Raw genomic sequence first — 16,038 nt, 5'->3', positions numbered from 1 at the left:
AATAAAAGGAACCCTAAAGACTTGATGAGAAGGGGTGGGGGAGGCACTGCGAAGGGAATAGGGAAAGGGATACCCACTCTAACCTGAAGCATGAGAGAGAGGATAGGAGAGATGTCTATCATCAGCGAAGACATGAACACCTACATTTATGCTAAGTAGACAACTGCACACTGTTCATCATGTTTCACTGCTGCAGCAATAATACGAGAGGATTTCCAAAGCTGAGAAGGTGGGAGGCTGGAAGAAAAGGAAGGATTTAAAGAGAGGCTAGAATGCCCTGTAAGACTGCAGAAGCAAACCCAGCCCTGGATATAGAGAAAATGGGTGGGTTATAGTGTTTGGCGAAGGTGTGGACTGAGGACCAAGTGGCAGCCCCCAAGTACTCACTTGTGGGAACCCCTCTAAGTAAGGCAATGATGGTAGCTGTGGCTCTGGTAGAATGAGATTTGATATAAAGTGGAATCTTGCTTTCCATGATGAAGAATGCAGTGAGATGAATGGACTGATAAAGGGTAAGTTCAGAAACCACCTTAGGCATGAAAAGGAGGGGGGGTTAGTCCCGACAGAAACCCTGTCCTGGCGAAAATGAGGAAGGGTTCAGTGCACTTCTGAAACCAGTCTAGCTGAGGTGGTAGCTACTAAAAAGGACATTTTCCAGGACGTAAATTGAATGTTAGCTGTAGCATGCAAGCTCAAAAGGGGCAAGTTTTTAACATTTAAATCCCAAGGAGTAGAATGGTCTCTTCTGGGAGGCCTTAAAAGAATATTGCCCTTAAGAAATTGCTTTACAAGGGGTGAAGAGAAAAGAGGAGGCTGCATAGGTAAGCAGGCAACTATGGCAGAAGAGTGAATTTTACCTGATGAGTAACAGAAGCCAGATCTGAATAAATGAGGCAGGCAGGTAAGCACATGGTTCATCTCTGCTAAAGCTGGGGAGATATTCTGTTGTTGGCACCAAACAGAAAATCTTTTCCAGTTTGTATCATTTTCTGATACTAGGCTTTCCAGATGCTTTTAAAATGTCCATGACATCCTTATCCAGAGAACAGGCCTTGAAAAGCAGTTAGCAAATTAGCCATGCTGTCAGTTTCAAAGTGCTGAAGTTGGGATATATGCTGGAACCTCTCTTTTATGTCGGAATGTCCCTGTTGAAGTAGAAGCTATGAATTTTCCCTGCTGAGGCTTTCTAGAAGAGGGAACCAATGCTGCAGTGGCCAAAAATTTGCAATTAGGATCACACTTGGCCCTTCCTCCCTGATTTTCAGTAGTACCCTGGGGATAAGAGGTATGGGAAAACTATACTGAAAAAGAAGTGGTTCGCTTTGGTTTGGGTGTTTTAAAAGGGATGACCGTAGGTTGTTGTCATCCAACCATGACTTTGGTCAAGGTTTCGGTAGTTGTGGTAGACAAGGTCTCTTTCTAGTGACCCACAACACAGATGTTGGAAGCCAAGGTTTGCTGAGTGACCTCAGATCCGACCGATGTATGTGCTGTGATAACTACAAGTAGGCCACAGTCTCTCAAGGAGTCACACCAGAGGGTTCAGTTCTAGGAGTCACTGCACCAAGGGGCTGCAAATGCACCTCACCTGGGTCATCAGGTGATGTATGAACCCAAGCTACAGCTTTCTCAGGAGTGTCTGGGATCCTTGGTCTTTTTGTCTTCCTGTTTCTCCGTAATGACGCTAGCTGACGATAGAGAATGCAGAGGCCCTGCAGTAGCAGTGGATTGCAAAGCCATCAGAGAAACTGAAGTGGAAAACTCCACATGGATAGGTAATACCTCAGCCCTATGTTTTAGGGTTTTATATGGAATTTTGCACAGTCAGGGCAATTAGAGATATTGTGTTGTGGCCCCAAGCAGAACAGATAAAATGAGTGGAAATCTGTGTGTGACTTGCTTCCCACACTTTGAGCAATTGTCAAATTTCTTGAACATTAAATTAAGAAAGAAAACTCCCCAACAGTGTACTTATCTGACTAGTAGAAAAAGATCTCTTGGAAAAACGAGCCAGCTGATGGACTGCAAGCATTTTGAACAAACATGATGCATCAGGCTGCATGGCTAGAAAGGAATGAAGATGGTGCCGACAGATGCTCTTCTTATACTCTTACATCCAGATATTGGTCACTGGATGTCCATCGGTTAGAGATGACACAAATACTCTGGAAATCAGGCCAGTCATAGACGTCTGTATGTCAGGAAGACCCAAGAATCAGTACTGCAACACTGACTAAGATGAACATCTACTTTCAGCTTCCACAACCACCAGATAGCAGATGACAGAAACATGAGGTGTTGGTTAGGGAAAGTGCTATGACAAAGATACAGTAAGTAAAATCAGCACTGAGAAAAAACTAAAGTAGGACAACCATGTGAGATTCATTCAATGGATAAAACTTATTTTGAAGACACGGTTGATGAGCTTTACTTGACACAAGATGCAGCTAAGGAATTTTTCTAAATTTGCAGTGAGCAGGTATGCTACAGATTCGTAAACATTGGGAGAGGGATTTCTAACCTAATCCCCTTGGAGATTCAATAATTTATAAAATCAGGAAGACTGTTTACAGCCTCTTAACTTGGGTAAAAAAAAAACAGTACTAGGATGGGGTCCTTCAGCTCTGTAGGCATAGTGATTCATGCAGAGACTCTGCAATCCCTTCAGTGGCCTGTTACTAATAGATTCTTTAGCTAATCCTTTCAAACCCTGCAGGCCAGACCATTCAAGTTTCAAGTCATAAAAGTGAAAACAGAAAAGCTGAAGTCACAAAAATACATTTCTACAGGGGCTTATCCCCACCCCTATTTCACATGCTCTCACTTAAATAAACCAAGTCCAATGTCACATGACTATGGAAAAGGACAAATACCTTACAAATGGTAAACTTACACCCATTCCCACCCCACATCTGTATCACTTTGCTGCAACACACAGCAAACTAAATTGAATATACATTTCAAAGCCATACTAGCATCCACTAATCCCAAAACATTTTTCTTAATTTCTCCCTCACAGGACCTTACCCCACTTGGCTCATCTTACCTTTCCCCAGTTTAGAAATTTGCTCCAGTGGAAAGGGAGGTAGGTATTCTTGGGCAAGGCAAGAGCTCTACAACTCGCTCATTCTTGTCCAGAAATCCCTATCAGCCCGCCATTCCAACAGCGACAGTTAAGGGAGTAAACAGTGGGCCAACTTGCTGGTTCTGGGAAACAGCCTATCCTCTCCCTTTGGCAGGATAGTCTGTGGCTCCTACAAGCAGGCAATCAAGGCCTCCCAAGGAGGAGTGCACCCCCACACTCCAATTTCCCCTTGGCAGCTTGATCAAATGCAATAATGGCAGTGTAGGCTTGGACAACTTGAAATCCCTCTAGGTGAATACCTACTGCTCCCAGAAGATGTCACCCACGCAGTGAGCCAGAACCGCCACCCTGGCCAGGATGAGCAAACCAACAGAGGCTGCTCGCTCCCAACCTCCCTGGCCAGCTCCTACAGGCAACCAACCCTTTAATCAAACTCTGGTCACCTATGGCATAATCAAGGCTTACTTCCTTCCTCTACATCATGGAGTTCACTATCAAGAACAAAATGTGGAACTCAAAATACCCAAGCTTACAATAAACACTAACCCACAACAAATTTTACAAAATTATTATGAACAACCCAATTCAAAGAAAATTGCTCTCACTGTTACTAAAACTAGAAATGTCCAGAGTAGTTATAATAGGTTTCAGCAGTACTTCATGCTCTCAAGCATTCACAGTCTCTGTGAGCGTAATTAATGTCTTAAAATACAGTGTGATACTACTGTGATTAAAAGTCAAAGGGCTTCTACAAGAAACCTCAGACTTTAAACAGTTATGCTCAAAAACATTTTAAACTGTACAGGCTTTAGTAGCAAAACTTCCTGAACTGGATTTAATTTTGGTCAGATAACTTTAAAACTGTAGACTCTTGGTGTTGGGGGGGTGAGGAGGATAAGATCAAACTTCACACATTTTATGGGTTTCGAGCACTTACTTTATTCTCAGATAGCTCAGATTTTAATGTTTTATTTTTCATGACGCATGGATGCGTTTTGATAGTCTGGCCAAAGAAACATCTTGAAATACAGTTTCTCTGGGTCAGCTGTCTGTTTATAGTATGCCCAGGGTCCTTTAACTACCTAGGACCAAATAATAAAGATTTGATTAGCATGCCTGGGTGATGGAGTAACCAACGAAGCACAGTGAGCAAATACAGGCTCACTCTTTCCTGGAAATGGCAGATGGCAAGTTCCACCTGCTGGTCAGATGAGTACTGGTTTGAGGAGAGACAGGTGTAGCACATCATCCTACTTAGCACTGCACATACAATAATTGGGCTGAGTGGATGACATACATGGCCACCAGTACTGCAGATCCTATCCTGCTAGGGCAGTGACTGGCAAACAGGAAAGTTGGGGCTAAGCAAACTGATTCAGCAATGACAGCCTATTACCTACAAATGCCTGCCCTCCACTGGATTCAAGCACGAGGCAAATCTTCAATGGAAATCACAGACCATACCTAAGGGAAGGATGATATGGGGTGCAAGAAGCAGAATAGGTGGGGAGATTAACAGACCATTTCAGAGGTTGGAATAGTTAGATATTCAAAGATGGGGGAGAACAAAGCACCTGAATCTTCAGTGAGCTGCCATTACTATAAATGTAGGAGCCATCACTGATCTGTTGCTGCTCCCCCATCAAATAGGTCCTCTCTAGTGCCATTCACACTCAGAAGCAGTTTCACTACATTTCTAACATCATCACTTTAACCTGAAATCACTTGTGTTACATTAATTACCAACAGTAGCCAGTGAGTCTTACCAGACGGCCTACATATTTTTTTAAAGAAACATTTATTGAAGCACTTGTGATATAGGCAAACCTACATTTATATAAAAGCAATAAAACCATATTAACAAAGTTCACATTTACAAACATCATACATCAGACATTTTTCTATACAATATAATCAACTCAATATTATATAAATTGTTCAATTCCTGCCTTTTTAAACCTCATTCCTCCACCAAAACATTCCATTTTATTTTTATATAAATTTACCCTTTTCAAAAGATCCCACTTTCTCTTCTCTTCTTTTATTTCAGTTGCAATATTCACTACTTTAAGTATAGTTGGTATAGACTTACATTTCCTTTTTCTAGTAATTGCTTTTTTTGGCGGCCACCAAAATTAAACTTAAGGCCTTACTATGTCTACGCAATTGAGATCCTGTATCCCAGCTCAAAACATTATTTCTTTAGTTACACTAATTTGCTTACCCAGTACTCCTTGGCAGAGTACTCTGTAGGGAATTTTTAAAGTCTGCCAACTCATTACACTCAACATATGCCCCCAGGTACCTCTTTCTGCTCCATTACACCTCCAACAATTGCCACCTACCAGAGGAAAATCTCTTTGCAGTCTACCGGGGGTATAAAGTATCTATGCAAACATTTACACACAAAAATCCTAAATCTTCTAGATTTCTTGAATATTCTCTTAAACAAGAAACATCTTTATTAAATCACTTATGACTTGGGCAATCACACCTTTATACAAATGAAAACAAACCATACTGACATTTTTAGCTGTAAACATGACATACTGCCTAAGTACTGAAGTTAGCCCAAGGTACAGATTTTATCTACGTCATCCCTTGAGGAAAAAAACAACAACAGTAGGAACTAGTAACCCAAAAAGTCAAATGGATATCCAAGACCAGGAAGCCAACTCCGGAGGTTTTTGTACACTCGATTTAATACGAAATGGAAACAGTCACAAGCAATACTTTTACAAACACATTAACGCTCTTTACAATAACACTGCGTTTTCGTCCCTCATAAGTCAGGACTTCATCAGACAATCATTGAAATATTTAATTGATGTTTAAATACAAACGCTGTTCCAATTCAGCCAATAAATTTAAAGTGCATTAGTGATTTAAAAGTCAAATACTGCCCCTTCATGAATATTAAAAACTTCATTTAGAATCATTTAAAATGACTTTTTTCCTTATACATTCCTTGTTTTGCTAAATTAATTTTTATTCATGTTTTAAAACCATTTAAAAAGGGTTTATTTAAAAATATATGCATGTTTGTATGTTTAGTGTTAAAATTTATTCATACTATAAATTATAATTCAGTGTGGTTGGAGTTTCTTAGTAAAAAATAAAAAACTACTATTTAAATGCTGCCACCTACTGGCCATTTAAATTATATCAATTCATTCATATCTCTGCAGCTCTTAGTTTTAATACTGGGGTTAATGAGATTTGGTCATTTAATCCTGGTATTCTTGTGGCATCTAGTTTGATTTGCCACCATAACTCCTTGTAGCCAAGCCATTCTTCCCACAAACCACCTCTTATCTCTTTTTTGACCTGTTCAATAACAAAAAATTCAAATTGTCCTCCTTCACATTCCTTAATATGCCTATATAAAGCATTTGTTTCTTTATTTTTTAAGATATCATAAATGTGTTCATAAATTCTCTTCCTCAGGGCCCGTTCAGTCTTTCCTACGTAGAATGAACCACATTGCTTACACACAGCTAGATAGACTACCCCCTTTGTCCCACAATTATGGTAGCCATTACTCCTAATAATATCACCCCTACCAGATATGTTGATTTCACTAACATTCATCATATATCCACATTGATTACACCTGTTACATTTGTAACTTCCTTTCCTTTTTTGTCCGTCGATAGTCATTTTGGTCTGTTCTTTATTATCAAAGTTAAATTTTGGTTGTGACTCTAATATTTGTTTCATATTCCACGAATTTTTATATACTATTTTTGGTACTAATTTACTAATATTTGTTAAATCAGTAATATCAGAAAATTTCCCCCATTCTTTTCGAAATATTTCACTTATTCTTATGTTGGAATTATTATATTCTATAATAAGAGCTTTTTCATAGTTATCTTTGGTTTCCATGTTGTTAGGTGGACAGTTAACAGTATTAGTGTTTGTTCCATCTCCTTTAATAGGTTTAAATCTGGTACTTCTACCCATTTCTACCTCTGTTCTTATCTTCCTAACAAAATCTCTGGGATAACCTTTCTCTTCGAACATTTTTTCCAGAAAGTCACATTCTGATCTAAAGTCTTCATTAAAACTTATCATCCTGCTACCCCTCACAAATTGTCCTTTGACAATGTTCTTTTTACAATGTGAGGGGTGAGCGCTGGTAAAATGTAAAAATGAATTACAGAATGTGTCTTTCCTATAGATTTTTGTTTCAAATTCCTTTCCAGTTTTATATATTTCTACATCTAAATACTGTAATCTCTCTATTGAAGTATTGTAAGTAAATTTCAAAAAGTTTGTAGTACTATTTAAATATTCGAAAAATTCTTGGAATTTCTCCATACTGTCCTTCCAAAGAATAACTATGTCGTCTAAAAAACGACGGTACAAAGTCCAACAACCTTTATATTTGGAATTTAATATAAAATCCTCCTCCCATTTGGCTAGTACTATATTAGCATATGTGGGGGCACATGCTGCCCCCATCGATATGCCTTTAGTTTGTTGGTAGTACTCTCCATTAAACATTAGGAAATTATATTTCAAAACCATTTCAACCAACCCTAACACCATAATTTTTTCTGAGTGTGTTAGTTTTCTGTCTCTATAAACCATATCTTCGAACATTTTCAAACCTTCATTATGTGGGATACATGAAAAAAGGTCGATTACGTCTATCGTGATAAAAATCACATTATCTTGAACCAAATCTGATGTTATACACTTTAATAGATCCCACGAATCTTTTAATATATTTGAGTTTTCACCACATATATGCTTTACCTTTTTGTCCACCAATTTAGCTAATGGCAATGTCTTGGACCCATCCGCTGAAACAATAGGTCTCAGGGGAGGGTCTTCCATATTTTTGTGGATCTTAGGTATCCCAAAGATAATAGGTGTTTTGGGTTTGGCCACCTTTAAAAAATCGAATGTTTTCCTGTCTATTGTTGCTTCAACCAACATATCATGGAGTAGGCTATCTATTCTATGATAAGCTACATTCATTTCGTTTAATGAGACTGCTGTATATCTAGCTGTGTCGTTGAGCATGTCCTTCATCTTACCCTCATATATGATATTATCCATGATTACCACACCTCCCCCCTTATCAGGTTTCATAATTCTTACTTCCTTTTTACTTCTAAGTTCTTTTAAAACTTCATTTTCATGTTTGGAAAGATTAAATTCACTTGTATTTTCATCATAGATTAATCTAATTTCCTTTTCCAATATTTTTTCAAAATTCCTGATTTGAGGGTGCAAAGGGGGTTCGTATATACTCCTACGCACAAGAGACGAGTCCTGAGGAAGTGAATCTATTTTACTATCTTCGGAGAACAAAGTCTCCAAATTAATTTTCCTGAGGAAAATTTCCAGGTCTATGATAGTATTGACCATTTCCCCTTTCCCAGAGGGGATGAACTTAAAACCCTTACTTAATAAGTCAAAATGTTGTTTTCTAAGCATAATGTTACTAAAATTGTAGATGGAAAAATTGTTACAAGTGTATTTGATACCACTATTAAATATGGTATCTGATGTTATTTGATTAACAGGGGTTGGGTGAGTAAAATTTAATACCTCCCTCTCCCCCTTCTCCCCCCCATTTCTGAAAATTCTGAAACCTATTCTGTTTTTTGTGTTCATTAAATGTTTCCCTATCTAAAGGTGGAAATTCGTTTTCATAATCTGGAGCCATCCACCTTTGTTTGTTACCTCCTCTGTTACCTATTTTTCCATCCTCATAGTGGTTGTAACCTTTATAATTATTGATTCTTGTAGGTGGTGGTTTTGGATAGCTTGTGTTGTTTTGATATTCTCCTATATCCCTCCTAAGCTTATTAACTTCCCTCCTAAGCTTATTAACTTTCCTTTCAACTATGTCATAGCATTTCTCATCTATATCTGCCTTTATTTTGTTGTACTTTTCCCTTTCTTCTCTAATTTCAAAGACCAAATCTTCCTTAATAACTCCGTCTAATATTTCTATTTCGGACTTTAAATCTTCCTGCATCCTATTATTTTCTTTTACCATTAATTTCAAAATTTCCAAACCACACTGATTGAACACTTCTTTTAACTCATTATGAAATTCTGACCCAGCTTCAACATTGTTCGGGTACTTACATACCCTTAGTCCCTTCGGGACTATTTTCCTATTGATACACTCAGTTAAATATTCATTTTCAATATTGAGTGTTTTAAATTTTAACATAAGCCTAGATAGTTTGTCTATCTTGGCAGAGTACGTTAGTCCATCGCCACAATCCATTCTGTTAATGTTACCAAATTTGATATTAAACGGCTTGTTAAGCCAGTCATCCATTTCTTTTTTCTTCCATAACTCTCGGAAAGAATTGTTTACAGTACCTTCTTTTGCCTTACTGATGCAAGGCCTGCCAGTATCACTCGTGGCTGTTATTACTGAAGATTTCGCTTTGGAATTCCTGTTCGTGCATTCACTGTGTGCCAAAATACCCGGTGTCACGACCGGATCAAAGGATACACCATTCGGCTCATCCATCTCAGTTTCTTGTGTAGGACTGATGCTTCGGTTGCGTTTCCTTTTCGGTTTGGCTCCTAGTAACCCTTCGGTTCCCTCACTAGCCGGAAAATGCTCCTCACGTTGTTTATCGTATAGTGAATGGCACAAGGGGGTTAGAAGATCAATTAACTGCGTAAGCTGCCCAATCAGCCTACGCGATTCCCCCGTATCTTCCTTAGGAGTTCCGCCTTCCATCGCTTGGATATACGGTGAAAAACAAACGTAGAAAAACCAACAACAGTAGGAACTAGTAACCCAAAAAGTCAAATGGATATCCAAGACCAGGAAACCAACTCCGGAGGTTTTTGTACACTCGATTTAATACGAAATGGAAACAGTCACAAGCAATACTTTTACAAACACATTAACGCTCTTTATAATAACACTGCGTTTTCGTCCCTCATAAGTCAGGACTTCATCAGACAATCATTAAAATATTTAATTGATGTTTAAATACAAACGCTGTTCCAATTCAGCCAATAAATTTAAAGTGCATTAGTGATTTGAAATTGCCACCTACCAGAGGAAAATCTCTTTGCAGTCTACCTGGGGTATAAAGTATCTATGCAAATATTTACACACAAAAATCCTAAATCTTCTAGATTTCTTGAATATTCTCTTAAACAAGAAACATCTTTATTAAATCACTTATGACTTAGGCAATCACACCTTTATACAAATGAAAACAAACCATACTGACATTTTTAGCTGTAAACATGACATACTGCCTAAGTACTGAAGTTAGCCCAAGGTACAGATTTTATCTACGTCATCCCTTGAGGAAAGCTAACTGGTCTTAATCTCCCAAAGAGCTTAGATACTGCTGCATATTCTAGTAACTGATTCTGCCAGACAACCACACTCTCTGTGAAAAAATAGCTTCTTATGTCTTGCATTCTCTTACCTGCTATTCACATTCCCCATAGACCTGCCGTGTTCTACCTTACAGTAGCAGTCTTATCCCTTTTAGTGTTTAATCTAGATCAAATCTCCTCCACCTCTGCGAATTTCTAATGCCAAAAAAAGGCTGAGCTCCACAAGGCTTTCATCTTATCCTTTCCTTTGTTCTTGTATCACTCTGCTTGTTTTCCTCTGACTCCTCTCTAGCTATAAAACCTCTTTTGCTACAAGGTCTTCAGAAAGTACAGTTGTGTACACTTACCATAAATGTAGATGTTTGAGTGTATTCACTGTTGCAGTCATCACACATGGGTTATCTGCCTGCAGGTAGCCCTCAGTCGGGATTTCTGCATCAGATGCTATCGCCTCATCCATGACGTCAGGTCATCAGGGGTATAAAACATGCAGCCGATGCCATTACATCAGTTTTTTTTGCCTCAGATGTCAGGAGCCCCCAAAATAGGAAGCAATCAAATGGTGTGGAACACCTCCAGTACAAAGTAAATAGCATTTCCATAAGATATGGCCAAAAAAAGAGGATAGGTAGAAAGTATAGAAAGGCAGGGGGCTGGAGGGAGGGTAACCATGACTGCAATAGTGAACACACTCTAACATCCACATTTATGGCAATTGTACACAACTGTACTATGTTCTTCGTATTTCACTGTTGCAGTCATCACACTTGGGTTAATTTCCAAAGCTGAGGAAGGGTGGAGGCAGTCAAGAAGTAATAGGGCTGGCTAGCAGGCCTTGTAAGACTGCTGTGGCAAATCCAGCTCTGGATTTGGAAAAGATAGGTAAATGGCAATGCTTGGCGAAGGTGTGTACAGTTGCAGCTTCCAGGATGTCCCTGGTAGGGACTCCCCTGAGAAAAGCTGTAGAGGTTGAGGTAGCCCTAGTGGAATGAGGTCTAATCCCCTGTGGGGTAGGTTTACCATGGTGTTTGTAGCAGAAATGGATGCAGTGTGCTATCCATTTAGAAATGGTTTGTTTGGAAATGGCCTTGCCCTTTGCCCATGTAGTAAAGCTGACGGTAGTTGGTCAAATTTTCTGAAAGGTTTAGTCCTATCAAGGTAGAACCTGAGCTATCTGTGCACATCCAAGGAGTGCAGGATCCTTTCCCCTTTATACGGAGGATTAGGGAAAAAGGTTGGCAAATGGATGTATTGGTTTAAAGCCACACTGGATACCACCTTGGGCATAAAAGATGCATTAGTCCTGAGGGAAACCCTGTCCACATGGAAGATAATGAAGGGTTCCACAGCCATAAGGGCTTGCAACTCAAACACTCTTCTTGCTGAAGCGATGGCTAGCAGTAAGGCTGTTTTCCAAGAGAGGAATTTTAACTCTGCTGTAGCAGCAGGCTCAAAAGGGGGAAGAGTGAGCTTCTCTAATACAAAGTCAAGGTCCCAGGCAGGAGTGGGAGCTCTCCTTGGGGGGGTCTTAAATTGTTAGCTCCTCTCAGGAATTGTTTAATCAGAAGGTGAGAGAAGAGGGGTGGCTCAGTACTGTAATGAGCTGAGATGGCACAGGCATGAATCTTAATTGATGAGAAGGAGAGGTCCTTGTGGAACAGTTCTGGTAGATAATCTAGGATTTGAGGCAAGGAGGGCACGGTTGTGTCTTTCCCTTGAGACTGGCTCCAAGAACAGTATCTATTCCACTTTTCTGAATAGGATGTTCTAGTACTGGGCCTCCTGGCCTCAAGGATAACATCCAGCACCTGTTTGCTGAGGGTTGCTGGTGATGTATTCAGGGAATAAGCCAGGCTGCCAGGTTCAGGGTTTGCAGATGAGGATGCAAAATCTGTTCCTCCTGCTGGAACAGCAGATAGGGGGTCTGCTGTATGTGCCAGGGTGACACTGCTGTCAGACTGCATAGGAGTGGGTACCAGTGCTGGGGTGGCCAGTTTGGTGCAATAAGGATTGTCCTTGACCTTTCCTGTTTGATCTTGAGGAGTACCTTTGGAAGGACGGGCAAAGGAGGAAAGGCATAGATTGAGAGGTTTTCCCATGTGAAGGAAAGAGCATCCACTTTCCAAGCTTGGCTATGGGGAATTCTAGTGCAAAATTTGTTTAGTTGATGATTTTGGGGGGACGCAAAGTGGTCCACCTCTCGTGTCCCCCACCTGTGTTTTAGAAGTTTGGATGAGCTTGGTTCCAGTTTCCACTCATGTGGGTCCATTAGATTTCTGCTCAAGTCATCTGCCAGTGAATTTTGTTTGCCTGGCAGGAATTGAGCTTGCAGGTGCACTTGGTTGCTTAAGGCTGTTTTCCACAGTGTCATGGCTAACCTGCAGAGTGGGTAGGAGTGAGTTCCCCCCCTGCTTGTTTATGTACCACATAACTGTGGTGTTTGTCTGTCTTTATCAGGAGTTGTCCTGTCAGGTTAAGGTATTTGAAGGCTGTCAGTGTATTCTGTACAGCTAACATTTCTTTTTGATTGATATGCAGGTGAATTTGTCCTGGGCTCTATTTGCCTGCCATGTGAGCCCCCCATGCATAGTCTGATGCATCTGTTAGAGTTTGGAAGGCGGGGGGTTGTGAGAAAGGGAATCCCTTGTTGTGGTTGCAAGCCTATGCCCACCAAAGGATCTCTGTCCTTAGGCAAGGAATGATAGGAATCACTGCTTCCAGGCCCTGGGAATGTTGACACCAGAGACTTTTCAAGCACCATTGGAGTTTCCACATATGTAGTCTTGCATATGGAATCAGTAGAATACACGAGGCCATGAACCCTAGGGCTTGCAGTATTTTTCTTGCAGATAGCTGGGTTTGGGTGGCCAGTAGTTTTGAAATAAGTTGTCAAATAAACCTGCTTTTCTGGAGTGAGGAATGCCATCTGGAAAGTTGTGTTCAAGCTTGCTCCCAGAAATACAATCTTTTGGCTGGGTACCAGATGTGATTTCTTTTCATTGATGGTATACCCCAGAGAAGTTAGGGGTCTCTTTACAAAGGTCAGATGCTGAAGTAGCAATTCCAGACTGTACGCCAGAATCAGGCAATCGTCCAAGTATGGGTAAATTTGAATACTTCTCTGCCTGCAGTAAGCAATGGCTGGAGCCAGGCACTTTGCGAATACCCTAGGTGCAGTAGAGAAGCCAAAGGGAAGTGCAGAGAACTGATAGTGCATAGAGCCTGCCTTGAAATGCAGATATTTCCTGCAAGATTCCCTTATGGGGATGTGCAGATAAGCTTCTTTTAAGTCTAGGGTGACTAGCCAGGAGTCCTTGACTAGCATAAGGAGGAGCTGCTGGAGTGTAAGTATTTCAAAGTTTGGTACCACCAGGAAGGTGTTTAGGGTTGACAGATCCAGAATAGGGCCCCAAGAGTCCTTTTTCTGGGCACCAGGAACAGCCTGGAGTAGAAACCCTTTCCCTTTTGCTCTGTTGGCACAGGCTGAATAGCCCTGATACTGACAAGAGATAGTACTTGCTTTTGGGCCTCTGTCCACTGGTTTGGAGAAAGGTCTGGCAATCCGCTTGGGGTTGGCAGAGAGTGGAAATACAATCTGTATCCCTGGGATACAATGTTTAAGACCCACTGGTCCTGGGGAATAAACTCCCTGTTTTTTGCATGCAGGGCAAGTTTTCCTCCTAGGTTGCAATTACTTGGGCATGGCTGGGAAGGGTTAAGGACAAGTCATTGTGAACTTTTTCCATAGGGGGGGTTGCTTACCACTCCCAGTTTTTTGTTTAGATCTGTGCATACCCTGAGACTGTAGTCTTTGTGGTCTGTTGCCCTTGGGTTTGGGCTGAGAAGGTCTGGAAGGGACTGGAAAGGACCAGTTTTTTGAAGGCCAATGCCTACTGAATTTAGGTGGCTGTACCTGTAAGAAATCTTTAACAGTTTGCATGGATTTAGCTTTTTCTTACATCTTTTTAAGAACAATTTCTGCTTTCGAGCCAAACAAACAGTTTAATGGAGCATCAAGTAATTTTGTCTTGACATGGTCTGGCAAGATTTGTTCCTTCAGCCAAGCATGCTCTCTCAGAACAGACCCAGTAACAGCAGGCCTGCAAGATGCTTCTAAGGCATCAATGCCACACTGCAAAGTACGTTTACCAACTTGATTTGCAGAATGCATTAAGTCTTGTAAGTCCTTATTTTCTGCACAATCAGGAATCAACAACATTTTTTGTTCAATTAGATCAATAATATGCTGCTGGTACTTCAGCATGTGAAACTGGCAATTAAAAGCCCTGATGGCAAGAGTTCCAGCGGTTTATACCTTCTTACCCCATCTGTCTAGAGCCCTAGAATCCCTGTCCAAAGGGGTAGGATTTTTGGCTGTAGAAGCCTTAATACCTTTAGGTCCCTGGGAAATGGTCTCTGGATCCGCAGTGGGATTTTTAAAGAGAAATTTGTGAGAGTCAGGTACCCTGTAGTATCTGTCAGGCTTTCTAGGAGTAGGTGGTAAAGTATCAGGGGTAAGGCTGGATTCCATGAGGACAGGGGGAATAGCTAGAGGCCTATGCTGAGGCAAGTCAAAAAATTCCATGAGTCTCTTTTTGTACGGTGGGTAGTCCTGGCATTTCCAGCAGAAATGCTCTCTTAGGGTATATGCATGGTTTCACCGAAAGAAAGGTCCTCTGAGGAGGAGGCTGAGGGAATTGACTCCTCTGCATCAGAGTCCTCATAGGTAGGTAAGGGTATGTGCCCTGGTAATCACAGGGGTCAGAGTCATCAGACTCATGTTCTGAAGAATCTGAAGGAAAATCAATTTGTCTTTTAGAGGGGAGAAGGCTGGCTTCCCCTAATTAAAGTAATAAGGTCTTCAGCCATTCTAACCATTTGCTTCTGTGACATGGGAGCTTGAGAATGTGCTTCAGTTGTCAGTTTCCTAGGTGTAGTGCAAACTCTGGGCCCGAGAAATTTGGTAGATTTAGTCATTAACAAAGTAGTCTGTTTAATACGAATATCAGCAGGTCTGAATACACCCTCAAAACCCGGTGCCTGCACAGCGGCTCCGGACGCATCCAAGGTAGAGACATCCGTAGGTTCCATAGTCAAAGAAGCATCTCCCGGCATACCAGACTCCAACTGGGTCTCAGTAGAGGCCTGCGAATCTGTAGAAGCGGGTAACAGGGGCTGCAAAAGCGCCTCACTGAGTACCGGCGGACTGGCAACTAGCTTAACGGAAGCGTCATCTGCAGTTTTGGACATATGCTGTCTCTGTCTTTATCTTTGCGGTTTTTTTGGAAGATCGGTAGTTGGCTGGCTTACAGACTCCATTTCGGAATACGAAGAATGTGAGCGAAAGAACTGAGAGACAAGAATAGCCCAACGACGAATAGTTCAGGCGTTAGGCACAAAACCGACAGCGAGGGACATCGTGGTCTGGGCCTAAACAGGTGACGCAGTAAGAATGAAAATCTCTGTGAGGTATTTGCTTTCCACAGGCAAGACAATCGTTAACTTTTTCTGACATCGGTTAGAGCAAGAAAAAGTACAGTTTTGTACCTACCATAAATGTAGATGTCCGATAGATATGCAACTGCAGTCATAACATATGGGTTGTCCTG

The 16,038-nt window shown here is 40.9% G+C and overlaps 1 protein-coding gene across 2 annotated transcripts in view; it reads right to left on the bottom strand.

Annotated features, from left to right (window-relative positions):
• Positions 1–16,038, bottom strand: part of RNF157 (ring finger protein 157) — a 1,565,029-nt gene that overhangs the window by 1,006,529 nt on the left and 542,462 nt on the right. The gene's annotated exons all lie outside the window — the stretch shown is intronic.

This window comes from Protopterus annectens, chromosome 4.part0 (genome assembly GCF_019279795.1).
Source record: "Protopterus annectens isolate FY-2018-M chromosome 4.part0, PAN1.0, whole genome shotgun sequence".
NCBI lineage: Eukaryota > Metazoa > Chordata > Ceratodontiformes > Protopteridae > Protopterus > Protopterus annectens.
The sequence above is the reverse complement of the archived record's forward strand: the minus strand, read 5'-3'. Positions and strand labels throughout refer to the sequence as shown.